Here is a 17,389-nt window from a genome sequence, read left to right on the forward strand (position 1 = left end):
CTTTGGTAGAAGAAACGAAAGAGTTGACTATTTTCTAAACGGAAAGAAAATACAAAACAACTGAGGTGCAAAGGGACGTGGGAGCCCTTGTGCAGGATACCCTAAAGGTTAATTTTCATGTTGAGTCTGTGGTGAGGAAGGCAAATGCAATGTTAGCATTCATTTCCAGAGGACTAGAATATAAAAGCAAGGATGTATGATGAAGCTTTATTAAGCACTGGTGAGGCCTCACTTGGAGTATTGTGAGCAGATTTGGGCTCCTTACCTGAGAAAGGATGTGCTGTAACTGGAGAGGGTTCAAAGGAGATTCACAAAAATGATTCCAGGTTTGAATAGCTTGTCATATGAAGAGTGTTTGTGGCTCTGGACCAGTATTTGCTGGAATTCTGAAGAATGAGAGGTGACCACATTGAAACCTATTGAATGGTGAAAGGCCTTGATAGAGTGGATGTGGAGAGGATGCTTCCTCTGGTGGGGCAGTCTAAGACCAGAGCATACAGACTCAGAATAGAGGGGCATCCTTTTAGAATGGAGAAGAGGAGGAATTTCTTTAGCCAGTGAGTGGTGAATCTGTGGAATTCTTTGCCACGCAGCTGTGGAGGCCAAGTCTTTATGTACATTTAACGTAGAGGTTGATAGATTCTTGATTAGTCAGGGCATGAAGGGATACAGGGAGGAGGCAGGAGATTGGGGCTGAGAGGAAAATTGGATCCAGCATGATGAAATGGTGGAGCTGACTCGCGAGGCCAAATGGCCTAACCCTCCTCCTGAATCTTCTGTCTTATGGTGAATGGCCTGCTCTCCGATCTTGTGTTCCTGAATAACTAATTGAAGGGTTTACAATAAGGGTGGTACGTCAACGTATCTGTTACAGAGGTTTGCGTGACACTATGACAGAGATTAGACTGATATGATTACAGCAGTTGGCGCGACACTATTACAGAGGTTGGCATAATGCTATTCCAGATGTTGACGCGATGATATTACAGTGATTAGTGTGACCTTATTACAATGCCAGCAACCTGGGTTCAATTGCTGCTGCTTTCTCCAAGGAGTCTGTACATATTCCCCATTACCATGTGGGTTTCCTCCCGGTGCTCTGGTTTTCTCCCACAGTCTGAAGACGTAGGGGTAGGTAATTTTTCATATGGGTGTAATTTTGGGGGCATGGGCTTATCGGGCTACGCAAACCGTCTGCATCTCAAAATAAAATTCGGCATCCCTTGGGGCACAGAGATGCCAATATTTCCCTGTGTGGCAGCATGTTCACAAGAACCTTTTTATTCTGACTTTTTCTCCCTTTCCTTTCCTGTTCTGAGGAAGGTTCTCAGCCTGAAACATCGACTGTTTATTCATTTCCCTGGATGCTGCCTGACCTGCTGAGCTCCCCCAGCGTTCAGTGTGTGTTGCTCTGGAATTCCAGTGTCTGCAGAATCTCTTTAGGAAATATTCTGAGGTCATTGCTTCTATTTTTCTATTTGTCGGTAGAAGGTGATAATATAATCTCCCATGTCCCCAGGAGACTGGTAAACTATTTGTTTTATAACTCTTTATGGTGTCTAAGTTGCATCTGGCAATACGATTGGTTTTGTATGAGACTTAGGAACTTAACTATCTGTTGGAGACTTGCAGATCAGAGAAAATTTGGATTCTAATGGGATTTTCACTCTCAGCCACTCTGGGAGGTGTCAGATACCGAGTGAAATTGCCTCTGTACACAGCTCCAGGATAGGGACGAGCCCCGCCAGATGCAAAGAAAAACTCACTGCAGGGTGTCCCCCTCCACACTGTCCCAGGGCAAGGATACCACAGGGTGGATACATGCAGACTCACTGTACAGTGTCCTCTCACACACTGTCCCAGGACAGGGATACCACAGGGTGGATACATGCAGACTCACTGTACAGTGTCCTCTCACACACTGTCCCAGGACAGGGATACCACAGGGTGGATACATGCAGACTCACTGTACAGTGTCCTCTCACACACTGTCCCAGGACAGGGATACCACAGGGTGGATACATGCAGACTCACTGTACAGTGTCCTCTCACACACTGTCCCAGGACAGGGATACCACAGGGTGGATACATGCAGACTCACTGTACAGTGTCCTCTCACACACTGTCCCAGGACAGGGATACCACAAATTAGATACACTCCACCTTAAATATACCCACAAGCTTGGCCTCCACCGCAGTCTGTGGCAGAGCATTCCACAGATTCACTACTCTCTGGCTAAACCATTCCTCCTTACCTCTGTTCTAAAAGGTCACCCCTCAATTTTGAGGCTGTGCCCTCTAGTTCTGGACACCCCACCATAGGAAATGTCCTCTCCACATCCGCCCTATCTAGTCCTTTCAACATTTGGTAGGTTTCAATAAAACCCCTATGCACTCTCCTCATTTGAATCTTCTCCTCATTTAGATAATAGTCCATAGTATTGTTCTTTTACCAAAATGCATTACCATACCTTTCCCAACACTGTATTCCATCTGACACTTTTTTGCCCGTTCTTCCAATTTGTCTAAGTCCTGCTGCAATCACATTGCTTCCTCAGCACTACCTACCCCTCCATCTATTCTTGTATCATCCGCAAACTTTGCCACAAAGCCATCAATTCCATTATTCAAATCACTGACAAACAATGTGAAAAGTAGTGGTCCCAGTACTGACCCCTGAGGAACACCACTAGTCACTGACAGCCAACCAGAAATGGCCTCTTTTATCCCCAATAACTGTCTTCTACCTGTCAGCCATTCCTCTATCCATGCCAGTATCTTTCCTGTAATGCCATGGGATTTTATCTTATTAAGCAGCCTCATGTGCAGCACCTTATCAAATGCTTTCTGAAAATCCAAGTAAATGACATCCACTGCCTCTCCTTTGTCCACCTTGCTGGTTACTTCCTCAAAGAATTCTAACAGATTTATCAGGCAAGATTTCTGTTTTACAGAAACCATGCTGACTTTGACTTATTTTATCATTAGTCTCCAAGTACCCCAAAACCTCATCCTTAATAACAGACTCCAATACTTTCACAACCACTTCGACTAGGTTAACTGCCCTATAATTTTCTTTATTTGGTTCCTGGGTGTGGCATTTGCAATTTCTGTGACCATGCCAGAATAAAGTGAATCCTGCAAAATCATGGCTAATGGATCCGTTATCTCTTCAGCAACCTCTCTCAGGACTCTGGGTTGTAGTCCATCTGATCCAGGTGACTTATCCACCTTAGACCTTTGAGTTTGCCTAGCACACTTTCCTTTGTAATAGCAATGGCACTCGCTCCTGCTCCCTGACGCTCATGGACCTCTGGCACACTGCTTGTGACTTCCAAAGTGAAGACTGAATCAAAGTACCCATTAAGTTAATCCGCCATTTCTTCATCCCCCATTACTACCTCACCAACATCATTTTCCAGTGATCCAATATCAACTCTCACCTCCCTTTTACTTTTTATATAATTGAAAAAAACTTCTGGTATCCTGCTTTATATTACTGGCTAGTCTGTCCTGATATTTCATCTCTTCCCTTCTTGTAGCTTTTTTAGTTCCCTTTTGTTGGATTTCAAAAGCTTCCCAATCATCCAAATTCTCACTTACTTTTGCTACCTTATATGCCCTTTCCTTGTTTATTTTGCAGTCCTTAACTTCCCTTGTCAGCCAAGGGTGCCTAGCCCTGCCATTTGAGAACTACTTCCTCTCTGGGACATATCTATCCTGCACCTTGTGAACTATTCCCAGAAATTTCAGCCACCTCTGTTCTGCTGTCATCCCCACCAGGATCCTCCTCCACTCCACCTGGACAAGCTCCTCTCTCATGCCTCTGTAATTCCCTTTATTCCATTGTGATACTGATACCTGTGACTTGGGCTTCTCCCTCTCAAATTTCAGTATGAATTCAATCATATTATGATCACTGCCTCCTTACGGTTCCTTTACGTTCAGATCCCTAACAGGATCTGGGTTATTACACAACATCCAATCTAAGATAGTCTTTCCCTGAGTGGGCTTGAGCACAAGCTGCTCCCAAGCCATCCCATAGGCATAGAACAAATTCCCTCTCTTGCGATCTGACACCAACCTGATTTTCCCAATCCCCTTGCATATTGAAGTCCTCTGTTACAATTGTGTCATTACCCTTATTACATGCTTTTTCCAGCCCCCTTTGCAATCTGAACTCCCCTTGGTTACTATTTGGAGGCCTATAAATGATACCCATGATGTTTTTTTTTTATCCTTGCTGTTTCTTAAACTCACCCACAAAGATTCAACATTCTCTGACCCTATGTCACCTCTTTCTAAAGGTGTAATTCCATCTCTTACCAACTGAAGCAACATCAATAACTCTCTGAGACGTGAGGCGAGATATTGGCTTTTATTGACTGGAAGAAGGAACAAGCAGCAATTGACCACCACACTACATCCTGGAGACTGAGGGCTGGGCTCAGGCCCCAATCGCCTTTATATTAGGGTCTGTGGGAGGAGCCACAGGAGCAGTCAGCGGGGGGGGGGGGGGGGGGCTCCAGACAGGTATATGTAGTTCACCACATTTGTCAACCTTATTCTGAATGCTACGCGTATTTAAATACAACACCTTCAGTCCTGCATTCTTTGCCCTTTTGAATTTTGCCTCTGTGGTACAATTGAACTCTTTGCTCTGTCTGCATTTGTACCCAGTCATTGGCTTGTCCTTCCTTACATTCAACATCTACTTGTAAACCCGTTGGATCATCCTCAGCTCGATTGTACTGGTTCCCATCCCCCTACCAAATTAATTTAAACTACTCCCAGCAGTTCTATTAAACCTGCCCACACGAATATTGGTCCCCCTCCGATTCAATTGCAACCGGTCCCTTTTGTACAGGTCTCACCTGCCCCAGAAGAGGTCTCAATTATCCAGAAATCTGAATCCTTGCTTTTGAGGGACATCCATTTGCCCAGAGGCGAGGAGGAATTTCTTTAGCCAGAGGATGGTGAATCTGAGTATGCTTAATGTGGAGGTTGATGGGTTCCCGACCAGTCAGTGTGTTGAAGGATATGGGGAGAAGGAAGGAGAATGGGTTTGAGAGGGGTAATAAATCAATTGCGATGGAATAGCTGAGCAGACTCAATGGGCTGAATGGTCTAACTCTGCTCCTACGTCTTATGGGCCATGAAACTTTCTGAGTCAATTTCCCGATATGTCCTGATATAAACTGGATCTGAAATAAACTGCCTTGCTGTTGACAGACCGACTCCAGCACTGACCTTAAGACCATAAGATATAGGATCAGTATTAGGCCATTTGGCCCATCCAGTCTGCTCTGCCATTTCATCATGGCTGATCCACTTCCTTCTCAGCCCCAATCTTCTGCCTTTCTTTCGTACCCTGTCTACCTCTGCTTCAAACATACCCAGTGACTCGGCCTCCACAGCTGCCTGTGGTAATGAATTCCACAGATTCACCACCTTCCGGTTAAAGAAATTCCTTCTCATGTCTGTTCTAAATGAATGTGGCTGCATTCTGAGGCTGTGTCCTCTGTTCTTATACTCCCTCACTACAGAAAATATCCTCTCCACATCCACTCTGTCGAAGCTTTTCAACGTTCAATAGATTTCAATGAGATTCACTCCTCATTCTGCTGAATTCCAGCCAGTACAGGCCCTGAGCCATCAAACGCTCCTTGTATGACAAGACTTTCAATCCCAGAGTCGTTTTTGTGAACCTCCTTTGAACCCTCTCCAATGTCAACATGTCCTTTCTCAGATAAGAGGCCAAAAACTGCTCGCAATACCCCAAGTGAATACTCATGAAGCCTCAACATTATGTATTTGGCTTTTGAGTCCCGCCAACAGCTTCATTTTACCAGAGGCATTAGGACATTATCAGGAGCAGCAGTGTGCAAGGCGTTGGTCTTATCTACAGGAAGCAACTTGGATGGAAGATAGACCATGAACTCCCTGTCATTTCCAAGATAGTACTTCATTATCCAACAGTTTACCAGGGAGCAGTGAAAGACAGTCCCTTAAAAGACTCTATCATATCCGCCTCCAGTACCATTGCCGGCAGATACAATAGGGTCTCTTAAGGGACTTTTGGATAGGCACATGGGGCTTAGAAAAATAGAGGGCTATGGGTAAGCCTAGTAATTTCTAGGGTAGGGACATGTTTGGCACAACTTTGTGGGCCGAAGGGCCTGTATTGTGCTGTAGGTTTTCTATGTTTCTATGTATCCGCCTCCACCACCGTTGCTGACAGCCCATTCCACGCACTCACCACTCTCTGAGTAAAAAAACGTACCCCTGACATCTCCTCTGTACCTACTTCCAAGCACCTTAAAACTATGCCCTCTCGTGTTAGCCATTTCAGCTCGGGGTAAGGTTTTACAAAGAGAGTGGTGAGTGTGTGGAATGGGCTGCCAGCAATGATGGTGGAGGTGGATACGACAGGGTCTTTTAAGAGACTTTTAGATAGGTAAATGGAGCTTAGAAAAATAGAGGGCTATAGGTAAGCCTAGTAACTTCTAAGGTAGGGGCATGTTAGGCATAACTTTGTGGGCCGAAGGGCCTGTATCGTGCTGTAGATTTTCTATGTTTCTATGTTTCTAAACGGTCGGCACAATATCGTGGGCCAAAGGGACTGCTCTGTACTGTAATGTTCTATTCCACTGGGGGGGAAATTAAACCGCAGCTTAAATCTGAGGAAGAACAGCCCCTGTAGGCAGTGACCGACACTGGGCTGTTTGGAAGGTGGTGCATGAATACAAATAGATGGTATTGCTGCCGGCACATCTTGCCAGATATATGATCGATGCCAGCTCAGCTCGGAGCTCCCACGTAACTAATATCAACAACTTCTGTGATTTTAACTATTCTAATCTATCAATGCAGAGATGGGCACATAGCTTTTTGCATATTAATAAGCCACAATGGGTCTGCAAATAAATATTCATGAAAACAGACTGTGAGATAAAAAAATTGAAAGTTGTTCATTTGCAAACTGAATTTTGCTGTGTCTGGTGAAGCTGACAGATCTGTCAGGTTTTGTGTAAGTAGAACATAGAGCATAGAACATACAACATACAAAATAGAACATAGAACATGCAACATAGAGCATAGAACATACAACATACAATGTAGAACATAGAACATGCAACATAGAGCATAGAACATACAACATACAATGTAGAACATAGAACATGCAACATAGAGCATAGAACATACAACATACAAAATAGAACATAGAACATGCAACATAGAGCATAGAACAAACAACATACAATGTAGAACATAGAGCATAGAACATAGAATGTAGAACACAGAACATACAACATTGAACATAGAACATGCAACATAGAGCATAGAATATAGAACATAGAACATAAAACATAGAACATAGACCATGCAACATTTGGACTCACTTTCAAGAACTCTTCATTTCATGCTCTTAATATTTGAATCGCAGTGTGATCGCTGAACCGTCGCAGCAGGAGGAGGAGCGAGGGGCTCGGGAGAGTGCTGAGTGCTGGGAAGCAGCTGAGGAACTGAGGTGAGTGTGATGCAAAAGGAGCACGGAGGGCAACTGAAAGGTTAAACAGAGCGCTGATTAGTGAATGCTTGAGGTAATTGTCAGGTTCAAATAAAAGGAGGGGTAGCTGAAGAGGAGTGGCCAGTGTGTGAGTGGCTCAGGGTAGGGATGGAGCTTTGAGGCTTTGGCTCAAGAGGCTTCGGTGAGCAGAGACTGAGGACGAGCTTGCTCCCAGTGAGGTAAGCCCGGGTAAATTTCTTTAATTAATTTAATTAACTTAGGAGTTGGTAATGGAGGCAGTAGATAGGGCAGTCCAGTGCTCCGATTGCAGTATGTGGGATGACTACACCTGCAAAAGGTGCATCCAGCTGCAGCTCCTGACAAACCGTGTTAGGGAACTGGAGCTGGAGCTGGATGAACTTTGGATCATTCGTGAGGCAGGGGCAGAAATAGACAGGAGTTTCAGGGAGATAGTCACCCCTAAAAGTCAGGAGGCAGGTAGCTGGGTGTCTGTCAGGAGAGGGAAGGGGAATAGATGGGAAGAGCAGAGCACCCCTGTGGCTATTCCCATCAACAATAAGTATCCCGTTTTGGATACTGTTGGTGGGGACGACCTACCAGGGACAAGCTGTAGTGGCTGCATCTCTGGCACCAAGACTGAACCCTCAGCTCAGAAGGGAAGGAGGGAAAAGAGGACAGCAGTAGTGATAGGGGATTCGATAGTTAGGAGGACAAATAAGAGGATCTGTGGGAGAGATCGAGAATCCCGGATGGTCTGTTGCCTCCCTGGTGCCAGGGTCCGCGATATCTTGGATCGAGTTCTCAGTATTCTCAAGAGGGAGGGTGAGCAACCAGATGTTGTGGTCCATGTAGGGACTAATGATGTGGATAGGAAGGAGAAGGTCCTGCAAAGAGAATTTAGGGAGTTAGGTGCAATGTTGAAGGACAGGACCTCCAGGGTTGCAATCTCAGGACTGCTACCTGTGCCACATGCTAGTGAGGCTAGAAATAGGAAGATAATGCAGCCAAATACGCAATGGAGATGGTGCAGGAGGGAGGGCTTCATGTTTCTGGACAACTGGGCTTTGTTCCAGAGAAGGTGTACAGATGCCATATGGGTGGAGCTGAGGAATGGGAAAGGTATGACCACACTAATAGGGTTGTATTATAGACCGCCCAATTGTCAAAGAGAATTGGAGGAGCAAATCTGTAGAGAGTTATCAGAACGATGTAAGAAATAGGAAGTTGTAATAGTAGGGGATTTTAACTTTCCACATATTAACTGGGACTCCCACACTGTGAAAGGTGTTTGTCAAATTTGTTCAGTAAAGTTTTCTAAATCAATATATAGAGGTACCTACGAGAGAGGATGCAATACTTGATCTCCTATTAGGGAACTAGACGGGTCAGGTGACAGAATTATGTGTAGGTGAACATTTTGGGTCCAGTGGCCATAATGTCATTAGTTTCAAGTTAATTATGGATAAGGATGGGTCTGGTCCTCGAGTTGAGGTTCTAAATTGGAGAAGGGCCAATTTTGTGGAAATAAGAGAGGATCTAGGAAGAGTGGATTGGGATAAGTTGTTTTCTGGCAAGGATGTGTCCAGTAAGTGGAAGGACTTCAAGGGAAAAAGGTTGAGAGTGCAGAGTTTGCATGTTCCTGCCAGGATTAAAGGCAAAATTAACAGGCACAGGGAACCTTGGTTTTCGAGGGATATCGGCGATCTGGTTAAGAAAAAGAGAGAGGTGTATAGCAGGTATAGGCAACAAGGAACAAATGAGGTACTTGAAGGGTATAGAAAATGTAAGAAAATACTAAAGAAGGAAATCAAGAGGGCATAAAGAAGACATGAGGTTGCTTTGGTAGATAATGTGAAGGTAAACCCGAAGGGTTTCTACAAGTATATTAAGAGTAAAAGGGTAGTAAGGTACAAAATTGGTCCTCTGGAAGATCAGACTGGTTGTCTATGTGTGGAGCTTCACGACATGGGGAGATCTTAAACAGTTTTTTTTTTGCATCAGTATTTACTCAGGAAACTGGCATAGTGTATGTGGAAGGAAGGGAAACAAGCAGTAGTGTCATGGAACATATAGAGATTAAAGAGGAGGAGGTGCTTGCTGCCTTTCAGCCAATAAAGGTAGATAAATTCACCGGGCCTGACATGATATTTCCTCGGACCTTGAGAGAGACTAGTGTAGAAACTGCAGGGGCCCTGGCAGAAATATTTAAAAAGTCCTCAGCCCTGGGTGTGGTACCGGAGGAATGGAAGGTTGCTCATGTCATTCCGTTGTTCAGAAAAGGCTCCAAAAGTAAACCAGGCCAGTGAGACTGACATCAGTAGCAGGTAAATTATTGGAAGGTATTCTGAGAGATCAGATATGCAAGTATTTGGACAGCCAAAGACTGATTAAGGATAGTCAGCATGGCTTTGTGCGTAGTAGATCGTGTTTAACGAATCTTGTAGAGTTTTTCGAGGAGGTAACCAAGAAAGTAGATGAAGGAAAGGCTGTGGTTGTTGTCTACATGGACTTTAGTAAGGCCTTTGACAAGGTCCCACATGGGAGGTTAGTTCAGAAGGTTCAGACACTAAGTATCCATGGAGAGGTTGTAAACTGGATTCAAAATTGTCTGTGTGGGAGAAGACAGGATGATTGCTTCCCAGACTGGAGACCTGTGACTAGTGGTGTGCCTCAGGGATCTGTGCTGGGACCATTGTTGTTTGTTGTCTATATGAATGATTTAGATGATAAAGTGGTAAATCGGATCAGCAAGTTTGCTGATGACACTAAGATTGGAGATGTTGTGGACTGTGAGGAAGGCCTTCAAAGCCTGCAGAGGGATCAGGACCAACTGGAAAAATGGGCCAGAAAATAGCAGATGGAATTTAATGCAGACAGGTGTGAGGTGTTGCATTTTGGAAGGACAAGTCAAGGTTGGTCATACACAGTAAATAGTAGGGCACTGAGGAGTGCGGAGGAACAAAGGGATCTGGGAGTTCAGATACATAATTCCCTGAAAGTGGCATCACAGGGAGACAGGGTTGTAAAGAAGGCCTTTGGCATCCTGGCATTCATAAATCAAAGTATTGAGTATAGGAGTTGGGATGTTATGGTGAGGTTGTATAAGACATTGGTGAGGCCATATCTGGAGTATTGTGTGCAGTTCTGGTCACCTACCTATAGGAAGGATATCGGTAAGATTGAAAGAGTGCAGAGAAGATTTACGAGGATGTTGCTGGGTCTTCAGGAGTTGAGTTATAGGAAAAGATTGAACAGGTTAGGACTTTATTCCTTGGAGCGTAGAAGCATGAGGGGGGATTTGATAGAGGTTTACAAAATTGAGGTATAGACGGAGTAAATGCGAGTAGGCTCTTTCCACTTAGATTAGGAGGGATAAATATGAGAGGACATGGCTTTGGGGTGAAAGGGGAAAGGTTTGGGGGAACATTAGGGGGAACTTCTTCACTCAGAGAGTGGTGATGTGGTAAATCTCTCTTAAGTTTTTAGAATAAATTGGATAGATACATGAGATGTCCTGGAGGGTTATGGACTGGGTGCAGGTCAATGGGACTAGCAGAATAAAATTTCGGCACAGACTAGAAGGGCCAAATGGCCTGTTTACTGTTCTGTAGTGCTCTTTAGTTCTATGGTTCTATTTATTGCTTATTTAATTATTTATTCTTATTTTGGGTTTTTTTCTTTTTGTATTCACACAGTTCATTGTTTTTTGCCCATTGGTTGTGTCCGTCCGGTTGGGTGTGATCCTTCACTGATTGTATTATATTTCTTGGAATTACTGAGTGTGTCCACAAGAAAATGAATCTCAGGGTTGCATATACTAACATTTATGTAATTAGACAATAAATTTTACTTTGAACTTTGATCTTTCTGGCTCATCTATAAAGCACTGTAGCAATTTTCCCTGAAGACACACACCCAAAGTTCCAGGAACAGCTTCTTCTCCTCTGCTACCAGATTTCTGAACCCATGAACAGTATTCAGCTATTGCACTATTAATTCATTTTCTACTGTGTCCACCTCCATCCAGGACATGCTCTCTTCTCTTTACTATCAACAGGGAGGAGAAACTCGGAGGAACTTCTTTAGCCAGAGGGTGGTGGATCTGGGAAAATTCATTGCCACAGATGGTGTGGAGGTCAAGCCTTTGGGTATATTTAAAGTGGAGGCTGCTGGGTTCTTGATTAGTCAGGGTGTCAATGGTTACGGAGAGAAGGCAGGAGAATGGGGTTGAGAGGGATTATAAATCAGCCGTGATGGAATGGTGGGGAAGCCTAATTCAGCTTCTATCTCTCATGGTCTTTTGGTCATGAGCCTGACAACTCATTTTATGAACACCATCTTTCCCTCTGACTGGACAGTCTAGGAACACTACCTCATTATTTGTTTTTGTAATTCATAGTAATTTTTATGTCTTTGAACTGTTCTCCAGCCATAAAAGCACCAAATTTCTCAACATACGTCAGGATAATAAACATGATTCAGAGTTTTTGCACAACTTCAACAGAGCAACAACTTAAGGGGAAATGTAGAGGACTGCACTGATTCTGGGAGGCAGATGTTCGACTGCCAGCTTTGTGCAGAACTGAATTCAACACATGCCCATTGAACGGACGTCTGGACAGACAATGAACCCCAGCACACTATTTTTGCACTACTAAGTTAATTTAATTTAATATACACACAGATATACTTACTGTAATTTATAGCTTTTTAAATGATTATGTATTGCAATGACAAAACAGCAAATTTCACAACAGCAGTGGACATCGAAGAGCGGGATTGACTAGCTGTAAACATGGGCTGAAAGCATCAGATGGAATTTAATGCAAACCAGTGTGAGGTGTTGCAATTTGGGAGGACCAAGCCAGATAGGGCTTACATGGTGAGCAGTAGGGCACTAAGGCGTATAGGATGAGATATAATTATTCTATATTAATGTAAGCATTATTAAAGAGATACTTTCTTGTAGCCTTAGGGATGCAGCCAAAGTGAGCAAGACACCACCTACCTCAGACACTCCATATTCTCCCCTCTGCCGCTGGGCAGAAGGTACCGTACAAAAGCCTGAAGACACATAACCAGAGTCGAGGACAACCAGTATCCTGCTGTGAGAAACTCTTACACCATAAGACAGACTCTTTTATCTTCCAATCCACTATAGAGAAAGTGCAGAGGAGATTTACAAGGACGTTGCCTGGATTGGGGAGCATGCCTTATGAGAATAGGTTGAGTGAACTCGGCCTTTTCTCCTTGGAGTGACAGAGGATGAGAGGTGACCTGATAGAGGTGTATAAGGTGAGGAGAGGCATTGATTGTGTGGATAGTCAGAGGCTTTTTCTCAGTGCTGAAATGGCCAACATGAGGAGGCACAGTTCTAAGGTGCTTGGAAGTGGGGTCAAGGGGGATGTCAGAGGTAAGCTTTTTTCACAGAGTGGTAGGTGCGTGGAATGCCAGAATAATTTCTGTGAATCTCTCTGAACCCTTTTTAAAGTCAGCACACCCTTTCTTAAATAGAGGCCTCAAAACTGCTCACAATACTCAAGGTGAGGACTCACCAGTACTTTATAAAACCTCAGCATCACATCCTTGCTTTTATATTCTAGTCTTCTTGAAATGAATGCTAACCATGCATTTGCCTTCCTCACCACCAACTCAACCTGCAAATTAACCTTTAGGGAATCCTGCACAAGGACTCCCACGTCTCTTTCCACCTCATATTTTTGTATTTTCTCTCCATTTAGAAAATAGTCTACCCCTTTATTTCATCCACCCCTTTATAGTGGATGTAAGTGTATAGTGGATGACTAATGGTAGATCCAATAGTCTACCCCTTTATTGCATGACCATACACTTCCCAACACTGTACTCCATCTGCTATTTCTTTGCCCATTCTCCTAATCTGTCTAAGTCCTTCTGTAGCCTATCTACTTCCTCAAAACTGCCTGACCCTTCACCTATCTTCATATCGTCTGCAAACTTTCCAACAAAGCCATCAACTCCGTCATTCATTGACATATTGACATTGACATCCGTCATTGACATATAACATAAAATGTTTCGGTCCCAACACAGACCCCTGTAGAACACCACTAGTCACCAGAAGCCAACCAGAAAACACTCCCTTTATTCCCACTCTTTGCCTCCTGCCAATCAGCCACTGCTTTATCCATGCTAGAATCTTTCCTGTATTACCATGGGTTCTTAACCTGTTAAGCAGCCTCATGTGTGGCACCTTGTCAAAAGCCTTTTGAAAATCCAAGTACACAACATCAACCGATTCTCCTTTGTCTATCCTGCTTGTTATTTCTTCAAAAAAATCTAACAGATTTGTCAGGTTAGATTTTCCCTCCAAGATTTGCCTCCAAGTACCTTGAGACCTCGTCCTTAACAATCAACTCCAACATCTTCCCAGCCACTGAGGTCAGACTAACTGGTTTATAGTTTCCTTTCTTCTGCCTCTCTCCTTCTAGACGAGTGGAGTGACATTTGCAATTTTCCTGTCTTCCGAAAACATTCCAGACTCCAATGATTATTGAAAGATCATTACTAATGCTTCAACAATCTCTTCAGCCATCTCTTTCAAAACCCTGGGGTGTACACCATCTTGTCTACGTGACTTACCTACCTTCAGACTGTTCAGTTTCCCTAGAACCTTCTCCCTAGCAGTGGCAACTTCACACTATTCAGCCCCCTGACACTCTTGAAATTATACCATACTGCTTCTGTCTTCCACAAAATACTTATCCACCATTTCCTTGTCCCCATTACTACCTTTCCACATTATTTTCTACTGGACTGATATCCACTCTTGCCTTTATTTTAAACTTCATTTATCTGAAGGAACCTTCGGTATCCTCTTTAATATTATTGGCTAGTTTACTTCATAACGTCTTGTTTAGTTGCATCCTGCTGCTTTTTAAAACCATCCCAATCCACTAAGTTCCCACTAATTTTTGCTCTCTTTGTCTTTGACGTCATCCCTGACAGCATCCTTTTCCAGTCAGTTTTAACCAACTCCCCTCTCATGCCTCTGTAATTCCCGTTACTCCACATAATACTGATACATCTGACCTTAGCTTCTCCTTCTCAAATTTCAGGGTGAATTCTGTTATATTATGATCACTTGTCTCTAAGGATTCTTTCACCTTAAGCTCTCTGATCAATTCCGGTTCATTGCATAACTCCCAATCCAGAATAGCCAATCCCCTAGTGGGCTCAACCACAAGCTGCTCTAACAAGCCATCTCACAGGCATTCTAGTAATTCTCCCTCTTGAGATCCAGCACCAACCTAATTTTCCTAATCTACCTGCATATTGAAAGCCCCGTCTATCATAACAGTGTCCTTCTGCCATGCATTTTCTATCTCTCATTGTAATTTGTAGACCACATTGTTACTGCTGTTTGGGGTCTGTATACACCTCTCATCAGGGTCTTTTTACTCTTGCAGCTCCTTAGCTCTATCCACGTTGATTCAACACCTTCCGACCCTACGTCACCTCTTTCTAATGATTTCATTTAATTTCTTACCAACAGGGAAATGTCACCCCCTCTGCCTACCTGCCTGTCCTTTCACTACAATGTGTATCCTTGGACATTACGCTCCCAGGTATAATCTTCTTTCGGATATGATTCACTGATTCCCACAACGTCATACATGGCAATCTGTAACTGTGTTACAAGTTCATTTACATATATTGAGTGCATTCAAATACACCACCTTCGGTTTTGTCCGCTTTTTACTTTGCAAATCACCCTGTTGACTACAGTTTTGCTCTGTCAGCCTTTCTTTGCCAGCAGTCTCACTACGCACTGTCTGTTGTAAACCAGCTACCCTATCCTCAGCACTATCACTCCGGCTCCCATCCCCCTGCCATGTTAGTTTAAACTCTCCTGGTGAGCTCTGGGAATAATGCCCACAAGGATATTGGTCCCCTTCATGTTCAGGTATAACTTATCCCTTTTGTACGGGTCACACCTTCCCCAGCAGAGGCCCCAGTGGTCCATAAATCCAACCCCCTGCCCCCTGCACCAGTTCCTCAGCCACACATTCACCTGCCAAATCATTCTATTCTTGGCACAGTCAGCAATCTAGAGATTACTGCCTTGGACGTCCTCCTTTTCAGCTTTCTACCCAGCACCCTAAAATCTCTCTTCAGGACCACCTCACCTTTCCTACCTACGTCATTTGTGCCAGTATGTACCAAGACTTCTGTCTGCTCCCCCTCCCCTTTAGAATGATTGCTGGTGCCAGGCAGGGTGGTTTGAATTTCTCAGAAACTGCTGATCTCCTGGGATTTTCACACACAGCAGTCTCCAGTTTACAGAGGATAGTGTGAAAAGCAAAAAACATCCAGTTCTGTGACCAAAAAAGTCTTGTTACTGAGAGAGATCAGAGTATGGCCAGACTGGTTCAAGCTGATAGGAGGATGACAGTAACTCTCATAACCACGTGTTACAACAGTGATCTGCAGAAGAGCATCTCCGAATGCACGACACATGGAACCCTGAAGTGACGGGCTCCAGCAACAGAAGACCAGTGGCCACTTTATTAGGTACTGGAGATAGCATAGCACTGTGAGATCCTGCTGCGTTTGTACTCCCTGTTCCCATAGTAATGTAGGAAAAACACTTTACAGTAAATCCCTGGCTGAACTCTACCTAGAGATGGCCTGTTCTCCTGAAAAATTAAGGCTTCAGCTTACTTTAATTAAAGATATTCCCAAAGTCGGGTTCTTTTATAGATAGATCATTCATTAAATATTTACCTAGCTGTCTGCTCTGACGTTGATGGAGTGCGATTTGTTGTATTGCAGCCTGCGGCGTGTTGGTGTGCCTCAGTGAGGCTGTGCAGAGCGTGAGCTCTGAAACCGGAGCTGGCCCTCAACGCTGTGCTGGTGGATGTTCTAACCTGCTTTTCATTGTTGGTGCGTCAGAGATTCACAGGGAGGAAATGATTGTTCCAGGCAGGTCCTGTGGTGCGAATCGTCCACGCTGTCTTGTGCTGACCTGCGACGGGTGCCTCAGTAACGTAATGGCTTCTGCGACACCGTTACAGCTCAGGGTGTTCCAGAGTTTGGAGTTCAATCCCCACGTGCTGTGTCGGGAGTTTGCATGTCCTCCCTGTCAGTGTGGGGGTTTCATCCGGGTGCTCCGGTTTCCTCCCACAGTCTGTTGTATGTTGTTCTGAGGGTGGCCGGGTGGCATGCCCAAAGGGCCATTTCCACAGTTCCACACTGTGAATGAATAAACACGCAAACAAACAAGCCTCTCCTATCACGTACTTACGTAGATGGCTTTTAAACGTTTATGTGTCCACCTCAACCACTATGTCGGACAGTTCATCAGAAATACTCATCACTCTTTGTGTGAAGAAGCTACGTCAGGTACAGGACAGAACAGACCTTTCCAGCACAATGAGCTGCACTGCCTGGTAACCCACCAATTTAACCCTGGCCCGATCACAGGACAGCTTACAATGACCAATTAACCTACTAACCACAAAAATGCAACTGCAGAAGCTGTGGATCAAAGAATACGTACACAATGCTGGAAGAACTCAGCAGGTCAGGCAGCATCCGTGAGAAAAGAGTAGCCAACTTTTCGGGCCAAGACCCTTCATCAGGAATTGGGGGGGGGGAAAGAGGGCCGAAGCCCAGTAATAGAGAGAGGGGAGGGAGTAGGGCCTAGAGGAGCCAGGTGGAAAACCAATCAGAGGATAGATAAAGGGGGGGAGGGGATAAGCATGAAAGAACTGTAGAGATAAAGAAGCAGAAAATTGAAAGGGGAGAGAGGCAGAGAGGGACCTGGGATAGGGAAAGGGGGAGGGGGAGGGAATTACCGGAAATTGGAGAATCCAA

This window comes from Hypanus sabinus, chromosome 15 (genome assembly GCF_030144855.1).
Source record: "Hypanus sabinus isolate sHypSab1 chromosome 15, sHypSab1.hap1, whole genome shotgun sequence".
In the NCBI taxonomy this organism is placed as follows: Eukaryota; Metazoa; Chordata; class Chondrichthyes; order Myliobatiformes; family Dasyatidae; genus Hypanus; species Hypanus sabinus.